Below are 15407 nucleotides of genomic sequence, written 5' to 3'. Positions count from 1 at the left end.
CAGTCCTGGTTATAATTTGGTTGATGGATTCTCCGAAGATTTTTAACTGGTCCGAAAAGTTTTGGACAGCTAGTTGTAAAGGCTGTAGTGCTATTTTAAGTTCCTCTAGGTATAAAAGATCAGTTTTGTTCTTACTGGGCATTTTACTAGATTCTTGCTGCTTACCCATTCTGGGTCTTTTGAGTAAAATGTCTTTTTCTGGAGAAGCAATCTGTGAAAATTTAGTTTTAGAAGTTTGTGTGTTCATAATGTCAGCATCAGTCAGCATTTTTGTGTACTTTGTTTTACTTTAGGCTGAAGAATGTAATCTGCTTATTTTCCAAGTACTACTTCCAGTCTCAAGTAGTTGAATAGCTTGTATGCATATCAGGTTGTAATTTTGAGATGAAAAAATTATTTCTCTACCTTAGAAGTTAGAGATTAGTATTAGCTTTGAGAGAACTTAGAAACAGCAGTGTCTAGAAGATGACAGCCATCTTAGTCTCCATAGAGAGTTGTCTTTTTGTCCACACACTATGACTTTATAAGCATGACCATACTGCCTGAGTTTAGTAGTCCCTACAACATAGTGCTATCAAGTAAGACACAACACTTAATCGACTTCGCTGCAGAACAATCACAATAGGATGATTCTACTACTTTTACAGACAGCTTATTAGATTCCATAGATAACATCATTAGCAGCATGCAGAACCATAGCTGGCTTGTCTAACTGCTGTTCACCGATACTGGCACAAATGCCAGTAGTGCAATTGTACCCCCTAAAACATTGCACATGGGGAAGCAGAAGCTCCCTGCCCTCACCAAGAATGATGCCACAGTATAAAGAACAAATGATCAATTTCAACAATTGGCTAAATTTCTGGTGTCATTCAAAAGGGATCCAGTATCTGCCACCTGGGATGACATGCTTGATAAGCCACGTTGCTTCGCAAGAGATGGCTTGCACCTGTCACCCTTAGGCTTTCGAATACTGGCCAAGGGATTTGCCGCCCCCCATAGTGCCTTTTTTAGGCAAGGCTCAAAAGACAAACCCACCACCGTAAATAGCACAAGTAACCAAAAACTGAGGGTAATGCTACTCAACTCCAGAAGTCTAAACCTCAAAATGCATGAACTCGAGGCAATCCTCCATATGGAGAACATCGATATCTGTGCAGTAACAGAAACCTGATTTAAGGCTCCAGAGAGCACCCCAGCACTACCAGGCTATAACTCATACCATACTTTTCGGCCACAGAACCCAGACCGAAACACAAGGTGGGGTTGCATCCATATTCATCAAGGATACCCACACCTCCAGGTTAGTGGTGCAGCACAATGCCTCAGAGATCATCCATGTGCAACTAACAATGGGCAAAACTGCAATTCAAATTGTAGCTTATTAAAGATCACCCACCATGACCCAGGACCCCCATTCCGCATTTCTGGAGACACTGGAAAATATGAATGTCCTACCAAATGCCCTAATATTGGGTGATTTCAATTACCCAAACATTAACTGGGAGAACTACTCAAGTACTAACTCCCTCGCCCAACACTTCCTAGAATATATAGACTTGAATTCCCGGGATCAACTGGTCAACACCCCCACCAGAGGTGACAACATATTGGACCTGATCATCACCAACATGGGCGACCGGTGTTCTACACCAGAGGTCAAACCCTCGCTGGTTAGATCAGACCATAGACTAATCATTCTGGATATCCACATTCCACCCCCACCCCCAATCAAGGAAACCACCGTGAAAAACTTTTCAAAAGCAAACTTCACATTACTTAAGACCGAGGTGGAAAGGTTCACAGCCCCCATGCTAAAGGACAGTGCTGTCCAAGCTGCTGAATCCCTTACAAAGGCACTCTATGAGCACCTGCAAGAATACATGGATCATGCTATCCCAAGAAAAACCAAGACTCACTCCTCCAAGAAAAGGAAACCAGTCTCCTGGACCCCTGCCATACACAAGCTATACAATAGAAGGAGAAAACTAGTGCAGAAAAGAGTAAAATCCCAAGAAGGAAAGAAATCCCTGATCAGTATCAGCAAGACACTACGATCCCTCATAAAATCATCCAAGGCTAGCTTCAAAAGACAAATTGCCAAGGACTCCAAAGATAATCACAAAGCGTTCTTTAGCTATGTCAAGAACCTAAGTGGAACCTCTCAGATCTGCTCTGAGTTAGTGCAGAATGACACAAAATCCACTGAACCGACTGATATTGCCAACATTCTGGCAGACAGGTTTAGTGCAAACTTCACCTCCCTCTCACCCCCTAAAGGGTCCATAACCATAGCAGAAGAATGTAGAGCCCAGACAATCACTGACACACAGGTAAAAACAGCCCTATCCAAAGTAAAAAATAGAGCTTCAATGGGACGAGACGCTATCCCAGGCTGTGTCTTACACGAGATCCAAAATGAACTAACCGCTCACCTAAACACACTGTTAAAACTTAGCCTCTCTACAGGCTACGTACCCATAGTGTGGTGCACAGCAACAGTTATCCCGCTCCACAAAGGTGGAGCCATAACGGACCCCGGGAACTATCTCCTTATAAGCCTGAGTAGCCTGGTCTGCAAGACTATGGAGTGCATCATCATGGAATTCATTAACAGAGACATTGGGAACCTTCAAATACTGGACCCTACCCAGTTTGGCTTTGTTAAGGGGAGATCATGCCTCCTAAACCTGGTGAACTTCTTTGAGACAGTTATCAAGGCTTTAGACGAGGGAAAGGAGGTCCACACAGCCTACCTAAACCTCGCAAAGGCTTTCAACACCATTCCCCATTCTGGTATTATAGACAAGCTCACCAGCTTGAACATACACCTCTATGTCACAAGATGGGTTTCCAATTGGCTTATAGATAGAACCCACACGGTGAGAGTTACAGGCTCTAGGTCCGACTCTAAACCAGTTACAAGTGGCATCCCCCAGGGCTCAGTCCTGGGAACCTTCCTGTTCGGTATATACTTCTCAGAGGTACAGACAAGCACAGGAGGACTATGGCTGACCAATTTCACAGACGACTGCAAACTAGGGGCCATAATTGACTCTCCAGCTGATACAGGTATCATCCAGAAGGGTCTCACTGAGACGGATACTTGGTGTCAAAATCATGGCCTCAGGCTAAATGTCAAAAAGTGCATAGTCATCCTCTTTGGAAAAACAAAGTACCCACAAACTACCATATACATGGTAGTCCCCTAAATACAGAAAATGTAATAAGGGATCTGGGGACTCAAGTAGATAGTAATCTCTCCTTTGATGTTCATATTGCCAAGGTGGTTAGAAAATCCTTCTATGTGGCCCACCTAATCACAAAAGGGCTCGCATCTAGAACAAAAGAGGTTATTGTGCCCCTCTACTCATCACTCATTAGACCTGTCATAGAGTACAATGCCTCATTTGGGTTATACCTTTCAAGATATTTGCAACAGCTGGAAAGACCACAGAAGTACCTCACCAAGAGGATTACTGGCCTCAAACAGATGCCCTGTGCAACCTGACTGAAGAAACTCCAGCTGTGCTTAGTTGCATACCGCTTACTCAGTGGTGATCTCTGTCTGACATACAAGGCCATGTCCAACCCAGAATTGATGGACATGCTCCACCTAAAAAAAAACAAATCCTCAAGAGCCACACACTCTAGGGATCTAAACATCGCCACAACAATAAATAGGACATGCTGGAGGGATAGATTCCTGTCCCAGAGACTCCCCATGCTTTGGAATAGGATTCCAATCTACATTAGGCAGAACCCCTCACTTACACTCTTCAAGAGAAACCTTGACAAGTGGATGGGAAACAGAAAATTTACCCTGGGGATCACTGCAGTGGCTCTGGTGGACAGAGGCAAAGGGAACTAATGGCTCTGCAGGACCGAGGCACAGGGAACTAATCTAAGGGGGCAGCAAAAGCCAACATATTCTGGCTAGGCTTATAGATGCTCTCGGACAGATAGCCTAATACTTACCTATGAACTTATTGTCCCACCCCAGCCATACTTATGGTAGGATATTTACCACTAGTGATAGTTTTCATCAGTATATGTTACCATTACAAGTACAACATTTAACTAAGTGGCCCTTTTCTCACATTTAAAACAGAGCATGTCCACAGCTGATACTTTCTCTTTGCTACTTGAATTAGACACATGCTTTACTATATCAAAAACAAAAAACGATGGAAACCACGGCAATATTTCAACTCAATTTAATAAAAAAACAAGGTAGTGTTTTTAAGTACAAACATTCAGTATTTAATAGATTTTATGCAACACATATTATATTTATATACTGTTTTTATACATTTTTTAAGAATGTTTTTAAAGGACTGTATAATGAGTTAATTAATGAATTGATTAATGGAGTCATGTAATTTGTGATGGTATATTAACTGAGTGAGTGGATTGGTTGGTAGTTCTGTAGTTCTTAAGAAGTCCCTTTTGGGATGAAAGTGCTTAACACCACCTTAAATTGGGTTGAAATATTGCTATGTTTTTTGTTTTTGGTTAAGTAAAATTTCAGTGTTGTTTGATGCTTTGCTATATGATTAGACTGTTCAGGTTTAACATTGGTTAATTATCAGTATAACAACATTTTTAGCATCACTAGAGTGAGTTTAAAACAACCATTTTGTGAGTGACCATCAAATCCCTTTACATTTATCAAAGTATTACCATTTCCATCATTTTATTTTTAGCATCTAACCACAGTTTCACTTTATGTTTTAGATTACATGACTGAAATCCTATATTTTCTTTGGAGAAAATGTCCAATATTGAAATGTTAAACCTTTCTTTCAGGTGTTATACCAGATTGCTGTAACAATGCTTGCTTTACTTTTTGTAGTTTTAATAATCAGTGACTTCCATGGTTGTAAAGGCTCACCAGTAAAATGATTTAAGAAGAGTGAGTCTCAATCACGCAAGTCCCAGCCCTACCTGTGGGCAAGTGTCTTGAAGGCTACCAGGTATGTCTCAAGGTCTTCCTCCCTTGTCATTTGTTTTAATTGTAATGGTAAAAGTGTCATTAGCATTGATGTTAGGATTGCCACCTGTCAAGAAAATTTCCTGACAGTCAGGAAATCGGGGATATTGTCAAGAAATCTAGAAATCAGTGTCTCTATTATCAAATCCAGATAAAGTGAGTATTTGAAAGACATTTAGAATCATTCTGAAAGCTAAGATGTTTCTAAAATATGTTTCCTAAAATACTGACTGCTTCAGTTGGATTTCCTATATGTATAATGCACTGTAAAAAGACAATTATTGTTGTGGCGTGTGTGTGTGTGTGTGTGTGTGTGTGTGTGTGTGTGTGTGTGTGTGTGTTGATGGGGGGTGTTGAAGAATATAAAAGATTATATAACAGCAGCAAGTCAGCTATGTTTTGTTCCACTTTCCGTCACTGTCAGACATCAGCATTACACGTAAGTGGTTATTTTTGATGCTCTGAGAATTATATTTCAGAAAAGAGCGCATCATTGGTACACTGGCACAGTGAGTACTGTTGCTGTCTCACTGATCTTGTCTCCCTGTCTGAAGGCTTTGGCTCCCTCTGTGTGGAGTTTCTATGCCCTTACAGTCTTTGTAGGTTTCATACAGGTGTTCTCATTTATGTATGTATGTATTTATTTATTTATTTTATTTATTATTTGTTAACTAGGAAAGTCCGAGTTTTCAGCAGAGGCCCATGGAGAAATGCTCCAGACACATGTCTTTATAACATAGGAGGAAACTGGAGCACCCGGTGGAAACCCACACGAACACAGGGGGTACATGCAGACTCCCCAGAGAAGGCACTCCAGCCAAGAATCAAACCAGAGAACCTCTTGCTGTGAGGCAACAAAGCTACTGCTGCACCACTGTGCTATATTTTCTCCTATACCCAAAGACATGCCATAGGTGAATTATCGTTCATTTAATTTGCTTGTAGACAGCATGTTTTCTATATGTGCGTGTGTGTATCTTATGACGCATCTGTTGTGTTATGAGCAGTGTCAGTGTGTATTCATGTGTATAAAAATTATATTGGCTGATGCATACATAAATCTCCTGCGTAGTAAAAAATAAGGCATAAAATGCATTACAGAAAATCTAAAGATGAAGAGATTGTCAGGGCTATCATTCACGACTATATAGGTCGCTTAGTATGTCCTTAGCCTTGGGTCTCACCTTGTCTAAATCTGATCCCACTCAGAGGTGTATGCAAAGATTAATGTAGTTTGTGTGGGCCTTGGGATTCTGAGGTCATTAGTTCTTTACTTTTCCTTACAGTCAAACTTCAGGTGTATGCACAGAAGGCTGCTATAGTGTGTGCATTGGATGGGATATTGTAGTCCTTATTTATTTGACTTTGCTCAAAATTACACTGCCAGGGTTTGCACAGAATGCCTCTATATCTTGTCTAGGGCCAGTGTACTTTGTAGAAACAAGCTGAAACGAATTCCTGCAAATTATGCATTTTCACTTTCTTTACAACTGAAGTCAGATGTGTATACAGGTGGATATATACTGGGGGTAGGTGAAAGTAGGCTTACTGCATATGTACAGCTGATAGCAATAGGTTGAAATTTGTTGTGCTCTGTTCACGCTTTCTTCCTAGTTTGACTTCAGAGGGGTGCACATAAGGTGTCTATGTTTTGGAGTTAAGATTAAAAAGGCATGGTTTGCAGATGTTTAAAAGCAACAACTTGACATTCATGAATATGCTAATTTCTCCTCTCACTTTCATCCCAATTTAATATAAATCAGATACAATGAAAATCACTATTTTTGGGAAGGGAGAGGAAGCCAATCATACCAGATATGATTTATGCACCCTCATATCATCAGTTTATGGATAACTAATACTCAGTGTTGTGGTAACTACTGTGTCATTAACCTTCAAGATTAAGCCTTGAACATAACCTATTTCTTTCTTGAAAGAAGAAAAATAGTTTCTTTGCTCTGGGCATCACTGGACCAAAAGTTGTGGTAAAATAGCTCTAAAATGTACCTCAAAATATTTAGAACCCCATTGGTTCTTATGGGTTACTGTCCCCAGACCCTAACATAATAAATTAATTCCTCCTCAATCATAATACTACAATCTTGGCAAGTTAGGATTTATTGCAGAGGCGCAGGAAAAAGCTTACAAGTATGGCACATTATAAGAAAACAAAATAAAAGTACTCTGTATAGAATGAGGAGGCAAGGATGGAAGGGAAATGGGAGCACTGAGGTATATGCCAGGGTGACAGCAGACAGCGGGGGTGGGGAGTTCCATGGAACACATTGCCTAGGGACCCAAATCCTCTAAGGCTGACCATACAGTCAATGTATATGGTATATAAAAACTGGTACTTCTGGGTGTGGCTACCTTGAGGCAAGGGGTATGTGTCCTTATGCAGGAGCATGGCTTATTTGTCAGTAGCCACCTTGGTGTTTATATAGAAACCATCAAGGTTCACTCCATTGAAATGTAATGCAGCACAAACCACAGGACTAGGCAATTCACACCACAATAACACAGGAATGCCTTTTCTTCAGGTATGGCAATTTTGCTCAGAGAGTTTGTATTTATACATGAATCAAAATGGAAAAAAAAGACATTAGGAGTAAAAGAAGATCAAAAATGCCCACTGTACCCACCAGCATCATACAGTATTATGCAAAAAGTCCAATGATTATCAAAAATGTAAAGCTGTATTTCAGAATAAAACATAAGGCATGATGTCAACTCTTTCCTACACAACCAGTTACTCAACAGTGATTTTCACAACTAAACAGAAAAACAAACAAACAAAAAAAAGACTATTTTGTTTCTCAAAAATTCCAGATCTTTTACACATATAAAAAAATAACCATCTTACAAAACAATCCCATAATCCTTTCTGCATTGGCAAGAAGTAGGAATCAAAGTCCGCACCACTGAGATGCAGTTCTATATAGTTTCTGTATTCTTGATTCCTTCACAGGAGGATGTTAAGGTATTCTTAGAATAACTAACAATGATTCCTCCTTACTGTAGTATAGCACCCAGAATCCATGCTCCCGGCTACTATTCCTCCTGCTTTTTGTGTGTGCTTTAGTTATTACTGAGGGACAATCTTTCCATTAGGCGGATTTGGAGGTCTTTGAGATTTGGGAAGGTTTCTTCTAAGTGCCTCAGCATAAGGCAATCTGTGTGTGGTGAACAGTATATGTGAGGGATGTAGTGTCTGTATTTTTGACAATCTCACTTTTTTGCAAGATTTTTGCCTCCAAGGAAGTTGTGTATTTACATTTTTTATCATATTGTGCTATTTTCTGTAATGATTAGCTGGTTGTCTGAGAACATGAGATAATTGTTATATTGTCTTAGGATGTCCAAATCTACTAAGATAGCCAGAGACATTTATACATTACTTAATTACATAATAGATGCTATTAACTGAGCCATGCAGGAGTCCTCTGTGCCTAATACAAAAAGGTATTTCACTGCTTACAGCAGCCTACACATGTACAACCTATATACATAACATTTGCATCACATTTAAACAACAGTTGTATTTGCAATTTTTACAAACAATATCTGTATTATTCATTTCATTTCAAGCAACCATTCTGGTTACAGCCACCATACAATGTTATGCTAAATATTTGCATATTATAGATACATAGATACAGATAAGGAAATGGATATAAATTGGTAGTCTTGCTAAAGATCCACATAGGTTCTTTGAAACAGGAATAGCTGAACTATTGTGACTCTCACTTGTTCTAGTAAAATATTTTGTTCTACCATCAGTGAGAATGATAATAGAATATGAGGGCAGGGAGGTTTCTCTTTATCCCAAGTTTGAGTGATCTCAGAGTTAATATACCTAGAGATGCATGGCAGAAAGGTCTTCTTCATTAAATTATTTTTACTGAGGAAGTCAATTAGTTGTGGTACAGTATTTGTGTGATACTTACACTAGATATTAAGTGTACATAAGCCTGTGTGTGCAGTGTGTTGCGTGTGTGTGTGTGTGTGTACGCATGAGCATGTGTGTTTATTTTTTAAATTAATACATTTTATTGTTTAACTAGAAGTTTACTATTTGGGAATTCTCTAAAGAAATGACAACTAAAGAAATAAATATGTCTATCACTGATGCAAAACAAATGAGTTGTACCATTTTTCTATTTTCTTTTTGCCCAAATGATTTACTGGACATGGACAATAGCTGTAATGTGTAGGTGGGCCTAAGCCTTATAATTTCACAGTGCTCTAAGTACAGAGTTATGAATGCAAAACACAGGAAAACAGTAAGAGGTTAAGTCAGACAGGAACCTTATCAAAACTGTGGCATCCATGAAGGATGCTGGCGATGATGACCGGACTATTTTCTATGTGGACTGTGAAGATAATTGCAGTAAATCAGCAACTGGAGAGGAAAAGCTAACAATTGTAGAATTAGATTTGTAAGTAATATAATTATACAACACTGTTGTGTTGCACATAATGTGAGACATTAATTGAGCTCTGGGAAAAGTAGCAGATGTTTCCTGACAGGTGACAGGAAGCATATTAGATCTGTCAGTTATGACCAAGGAATGCATTTTGCTGATTCTGTTTTATTAATACATTTTATATAAATGCTTTTTTCCCTTTTTGTGCTTTCAAGAACCAGGCATTTGAATGAATTCAGTACACTGTTTTAAATAAACCAAAAATTAAAATGCTGCCTTACATCTTAACTGCTGGTTTTATACATTTGTTATTGTAATGTTACAGTATGAAGAGTTATTAGTAGGCAGATTCATATAGCAAGGGCCATACTTCTCAACTGTACAGATTTTGACAGAATGTCCACATTTTTTGCCTGATATTTTTGGTGTGTTCCTCCTAAAATCTGTGCCTTTCTGGCAAATAGCTGAGGATTGAAGTCATTCAATAGTGGCAAATATTTGAGTGTTAAGACTCCACATCCTTCAGAAAATTCATGCTAATCCAAAACGTATTATTCTATCAACTTTCTAAGTTTGCAAGAGCAATAATATGTCCCTATTTGTCCCCCCATCATTTTAGGCTTTGTCCAGATTTTTTTGCTATAAGAGGTTGAGCTATATGTAGCAAGCTGAAGTTAGTTAAAGGAAATGCATTGTTTTATGCAGTCTGACATATTTTGTTATCAGTTTAAAGCTGTATACAATGTTTAAGTTTTGGATGAGGAAAGTTTTCCAGTAGCTTGTTCTTTATTGGAAAATATATATCCCATGCCATGCATAATTTATGTCAAACCACACACTACTCTTGTTAAAGATGCTACAAATAGTAATCTGTATTGCTGTCGTATATAGACAGTTTAAGTGCTTACTGCGATAGTAAAGTTAGTCTTCAGAAATTTTTAGTTAGATATTTAAATGGTACAAACTCTCATCTGAGGTTTGACTTTACATAAATAAAGTTTGTGAGTGTTTAATACGTGTCACAGAGGCCGCTCATCACAGATTTAATTCTTGCATTTTGCAGAATTGTCTCTTCACTATCTGAGATGTGTTAGCAAGAAATATTTTCTTCAGTTGTTCAGCTACTCGTTTTAAAATAATGTAAAACCTGAAATTAGAGTTATTTATTTATCACTGCATATAATTACACTATAGCTAGGTTCTACTCCTAAAATTCTTGAGTTATGCTTATTCAAACATTTCTTATAACTGTGTGGAACAGCATACTGCATGTTTCACTTTAAGACCTACAGTTAGTTCCCCATAGCTGACCTAGTTTGAGGAATATTACCAGTTTCCTGAGTCATCTTTAAATGCAGGTTTATATTTAGTATTTTGGCCTCACTGCATGCAAGTATGGTTTTTTTTTTTTTTTTTTTTTTTTTTTTTGCCAGAATTAACAGCTGCTTACACTGTAATTCTAAAGTTGATTTAGTCATTTGCAGTTCACATGTCCTTAGGATAATATATGTAATAAGTTATCTGTTCATTCAGTGGCCTAATAACAAAGGACATAGATCTCAAAATTAGATACATAAAGATGAAAAATATATAAGAAATCTTCTGTCTGTCTTTCTCTCTCTCTCTCTATATATATATATATATATATATGTGTGTGTGTGTGTGTGTGTGTGTGTGTGTGTGTGTGTGTGTGTGTGTGTGTGTGCGTGTGTATGTATGTGATTTTTTTTAACTAGGAGTGGACTCTATGACTCACTCTGGGACCTTCAGTCTATTTAGAATGATCATTGTGTAGTTTTTACACAGAATGTCACTTTCAGAATATTAAAATAAGGAGTATAGGACATATTTATGTTATATAATTCCAAATTTGCTATGGAAGGAAGGAAAACCAAAATTATAGGAGTGCTAATTCACATGCATTGAGATCACAAGCATGTGTGTCTGTGTCTGGGTGTGTTTTTTATATGTATGGGTAAATATATATATGTGAATGTGTGTGTATGCATAAATGTGTATATATGCATGCATGTTTACATATTTAGTTATGTTTATCAGCATAGTGTACTAATCACAACTGACTGAATTCAGTCACAGCTTGGGTGAAGACATCACAGTTGATAAACAGAAGACATTCTGGTATGTACCACATGCAGTATAAATAGCATTTACATCAATTTAGTAACAGTTTAGCATATAACAGTATGCCCAATATTTAAAAAAATGGTGTTCCAAAAGTGTGTGTATATATATATATATATAATCAGTATTCAGACGTAGATGTGAGCATTAAAATACTGAAATCATCAGATTATTTGCAACCATTCTGTCAAAAATAATATTTAATTTAATATTCTCTTCCATTTCAAGAATGTTCTCTCTATTTTATACATAAAATGTGTATCAGCAAATGTTGATTCTGCAGTAATGTACCCTTGTATAGTTAATCACAAATGGTTGGTCATTGCAGATGTCTGAAGTGCCTGCAGAGGAAGGTGAAATAGAATGACGCAGGTGATTATTGAAAAACAAAGAGCGTATTCTAAGTGGAAAGCATGTGGGATGAGGTAGAGTATCCCAAGGTTTGATAAAGGAGGTTATAGCAGCAGGAAGGAGAAGCATATTCTAGCTAGCCATGTGCTCTCTCCAGGACAGAATCTCCATGGCTGAGCAATTCAAGAAAGCACACAGCCATGCAGATCAGCAAAGCTATCCCCACCATGTAACAGTATTGAACACAGCCAAAAGGCTGTGTTCAAGCACCTAACATGAACATGGTGGAGGATAACCACTAGATCGCAGGGATTACTCTTTAAAGTGTCATAATAGTAACAACAGTAGAATGGGGATCTGGGGTTGGGGGGAACCACTGGACAGCAAGTATGACTCACAGAGTAAAGATATGTCCCAGCACCAAAAGCAGTAAGGGATCAGAGGGTGGAGAAATACACTAGACCACCAAGGCCTAATAGACAGGTTCTGTAATAGCACTCTAAATGTACAGGGGTGAAGGCAACAATGGGAGGACAGATAGGGTGGGACAGGTACAGAAACTGTAGTGTGCACGTGTGTGTGTGTGTGTGTGTGTGTGTGTGTGTGTGTGTGTGTGTGTGTGTGTGTCTGTTTTTGTTTGAGTACCTGTGTGTATAAGGCAGTAGCTGGGGTGAATGCCACTGCTTACACAAACGTGCAAACGTGCTACCATAATGTGAAGATCAGCAATGATCTGCATATCATTGCAGTAAATGCAGTTCAAGTGACATACAAATTAAACAATAATGAGGTCTTACCTCATTGCTGTTAACATATCTGTGAACTGCAAATGGGCATGTCATAAGAGAATGGACTTTCTAGTATGTATGGCTCATGTTAAACTGTAATGAATTCAAGTGAATACCTTTATCTAGTTGATATTCATTATGTATCTGTGCAGAAGTAAGAGGAAGACTCTCTTCAAAGCAACCTGATGAGCTTCTAAGACCCACTTCCTACAAATGATTAATAATCCTAGATGGAACTGCAACTCTGTTTCTTTTATAGCCATTAATAAGGCACATAATATACAGAGGGGATAAAAGCATAGCATATTTAAAATCTGTGCTAAATTTGCATTTGCAAACATTTACATAAAGCTATATATCGACTCCAGTCCATTAATTTTACTTTTAGTGGCCATAACTTTTGCTGTTTGCTCTGGTTAAGATTGCTTATATGACATGTCATAAAGTGGATCTAAGTAGTGAAGATCATCTTTAAGTAAAGGACCAAGAGAAAATAGTAGAATATTAGGGAACTTTATCTCCTACGTTTGGTATTTGACAAGTATAATACTCAGATCTTGCATGTCATGTGCACGGTTGCCATTAAAATTAAAGCAATTCTTTTATTTTGTTTTTCTTTCATTTCTTGGTCAAAGGTATTATTAGACAAGGTGGCTGTAGAACATTTGTACACACTTTTTTTTCTTAAGGATCTTTTGTAATAATTTCCAATGTTTGCACATAGGAGATGACTAAATATGATTTTAAAATGCTATATAAGGCTCATAGATATGTTAGAAATTTGAAGACATATTGAGTAGGAATTCATAAACAAAAACAAAGCATGTAGCACTAACAGTCACTTAAAAGATACAAATATTGAAAGACATTGAGCAGAACTTGATTTCATAGTCATAAACCACACCATGTAGTGAATGCCGGGTAATTATCATTACACTCTGTGTATGTTTTTCTGTGAATCTTAGTCAGACTTGTGTATATTTTAGGCAAATATATTTATATAAAGCTATGTCAAACCCAGAGCTGTTGGACATGCTACACCTAAAGAAATCCCAATCCCTTCAAACTATACTCTCTAGGGACCCAAACCTTGTCACCACAATAAACAGGGCATGCTGGAGGGATAGATTCCTGTCCCAGAGACTTCCCATACTCTGGAACAGGTTACCCATCTATGTCAAGCAAAGGTCTTCATTAGCACTCTTCAAGAAAAATCTTGATGAGTGGATGGGAAATAGGAAATACACCTCGGGGATCACTTCTTTGTCTCTGCTCGACAGTGGCACAGGAAAATAACTTTCTTGGGTGGCGTAAGTCAGGGAACCTTGTTGGCTAGGCTTACATAGGCCCTTACTTAGGCTGATAGCCTACTACCTACCTATGAACCTATTTATTAAAAGACTACCAGACATCTATAAAGACTCAGAATCCACTTATGTAGTCTATCATTTCTAATAATGGCTGGGTCACAAAAACAATTTCTGTTTATTTAGATGAGATTTTGAAAGTTTATTCCCCAAATGAAAAGTTTTATTAAGGATACTAACAATTTCCTTACAGTTTTTTTTTTTTTTTGGTTTGGCAGGATGTTAAGATTTAAAATGCTTGATCCTACCTACATTAGATTTTTTTAACTTTTTACTGTAATATCAAGTGAAAATGGAATACAAACATTGTGAGAACAGTTTTGTCACTGTAGTAGTCAGTACTCTTAGAAAATTAAAACTGACTGTCTTTTGCTAGAAATAGTGCCTACCTATAAAATTTTTACTTTTAACAGTATTTTTTTCATAAGCAATCTAGGATAGGGATGGGTTCTCCTATCGTCAACACTTATATTACATTTCTTGATCAAAGGTGGTGTTGGACAAGGTGACTGTAGGCAAAAAAAAAAATGTATGTATATATATATATATATATATATATATATATATATATATATATGTGTGTGTGTGTGTGTATATATATATATATATATATATATATATATATATATATATATATATATATATATATATAATCTCCACATATATTTCTTAAGAATCTTTTTAATAATCATTAATGTTTGCATAGAGGGGATGATTAAATATGACCATTTTAAAATGCTACATAATATATGTAGATAAATTAGAAATTTGAAGGCATATAGTGGCAGGAATTCATAAAAATTAAAACACAGACTATGGCACTACCTGATAGACATGCAAAAGGGACAAGGATTTAAAGACATTACGCAAAACATGTTTTCATATCCATGAGCAAATCATGCCCCCGGATTTACTAAACTTTCATGCAGGACTAGCTTAGTTAACACAGTAGCGCCCGTTTAGAAGCAGGACGGCAGCGCGCCATGCATATTAACAAGGCATGCTGCCCAAGCTCCTAGGCTTACATGGAACATGTATGAGTGCAGGGGTCATGTCTGAGAACAGACCTCTCAGAATAAAAATGCCCCTGAAATGTAGAACAGGATAAAGGGGTAAAGAATGAGCAGACCTCTCAGAATAAACATGCCCCTGAAATGTAGAACAGGATAAAGGGGTAAAGAATGAGCGAGACTGCTCATAGGTGTCCGCATATCCCCACAAACAGTCCCCTATGTGTACAACAGCAATAGTACATAAAAATAAAATGAAGAAACCCATTTTTTTTTTACATATCCAATTAAAGCTAACCGTATGTGTGCGGGTGTGCCCATCGCTTAGC

Source organism: Protopterus annectens, chromosome 8.part1 (assembly GCF_019279795.1).
Source record: "Protopterus annectens isolate FY-2018-M chromosome 8.part1, PAN1.0, whole genome shotgun sequence".
Classification (NCBI taxonomy): Eukaryota; Metazoa; Chordata; order Ceratodontiformes; family Protopteridae; genus Protopterus; species Protopterus annectens.
Note: the sequence above shows the minus strand (reverse complement) of the source record.